This window comes from Sinocyclocheilus anshuiensis, unplaced genomic scaffold (genome assembly GCF_001515605.1).
Source record: "Sinocyclocheilus anshuiensis isolate Anshui unplaced genomic scaffold, SAMN03320099.WGS_v1.1 scaffold14710, whole genome shotgun sequence".
Taxonomy (NCBI): Eukaryota; Metazoa; Chordata; class Actinopteri; order Cypriniformes; family Cyprinidae; genus Sinocyclocheilus; species Sinocyclocheilus anshuiensis.
In genome coordinates, this window is record NW_015539039.1 from 1 (window position 1) to 1,247 (window position 1,247).

At 40.8% G+C, this 1,247-nt stretch overlaps 1 long non-coding RNA gene across 1 annotated transcript; it reads left to right on the plus strand.

The window, feature by feature from the left end:
- The first annotated feature begins 1 nt into the window (after window position 1).
- Window positions 2–481, plus strand: LOC107683803 (uncharacterized). Its single transcript, XR_001633769.1, has 3 exons — window positions 2–42; window positions 123–270; window positions 409–481. It is a non-coding gene; the product is annotated as an uncharacterized LOC107683803 (long non-coding RNA).
- Window positions 482–1,247: the final 766 nt, after the last annotated feature.

The following is a 1,247-nucleotide window of genomic DNA, read 5'->3' on the forward strand; positions in this document are numbered from 1 at the left end:
GAGCAGCTTTCACACACAGACGATCACATACATTTCCTGCAGGTAGCCCAACTGTAGTGCAGGTTATTGGGGACAGTGTGAGATAATGAGGTCTTTGAGTCATTTGTATTGTCTTTCTGCAGAGTCTTCAGTCTCTCTCAGCTCCTCCTGAATCTACAGAAAACATCTCTGTCAGTTTCCTCTTTTCTTTTGATGGTGTGAGAGAATCTGTCTGTCAGCTGAGACACAAACTGGAGGATTTCTGCAAAGAGGAGATGAAAAAGATATCTGGTAAAATATTAGAGATTCATCTGCTCTCTGTAATGAGACAAACATCATCTAATATCATAAAGAAAATGTTAGAAATGTCTAAGGAATAGATACAGGTATCATTTTCTCTCTGAGTGTTTATATCTGCTATTTTCACAGTCACTCACAGTAACATTGTTCCCAGGACCAGAGAGGACTTCCTACAATGTAAGCCACTAACAAACACAATGACATAAGCACACTTTCTGTGCTTGTGTGTGAATTGTAGGCCTACATGTGAATGTGTTTGCATTTGTGTTTATGTAAAAGAAAAAAGAACGCATAACCAAACAGAATGAATCTATTTTTGATAAAAGCACTTTTTTTTTTTTCAAAGTTTTTACAGTTCAGCTACACAAAAAGATAAAAAGGGATTTGGCTTAAATTTTAAACAAAGTTGGGATAAACATGGAAATAAGTTGAGAGAAGGACAATCTGGACATGAAACACTCCAGATGCAAACTGTAATGCCAAGCCAGCAGAGGGAGCCCTCACCCGAGTACTGACTGTGTTCCACTCCCTCTGCTTCCTCTACACTCATTTCCTGTTTGGTTCCTTTATAGCCAGAGACTGTGCTCATGCTCATCGCGAAGTATTGCCAGTTAAACCTGCCTTACCAAGCGTTCTCTATTGTGATTCTGATTGCCTGTTCAGTGTATGATTCTGCCTGTTTACCGACCTAACGTTTACCTGGATTATTCCCCTTGCTTAGTTTGCCTGATCGGACGGATGTGTGTGTTTGGACCTTTTGCCTGCCTGTTCACTTTAGCCTTCTGGATTGCCCCTGTAAATGTTGTTACATTGGATTGTCATTCTGGTTTCGACCTTCTGCCTGCCTTGACGTTCCTGTTCACTGAATTGGACTGTTATTCTGGTTTTGACCCTCTGCCTGCCTTGACGTTACTGTTTACTGAAATTGTCTTCAATAAACTCCCACACATGGATTCAGACTCGGCCTC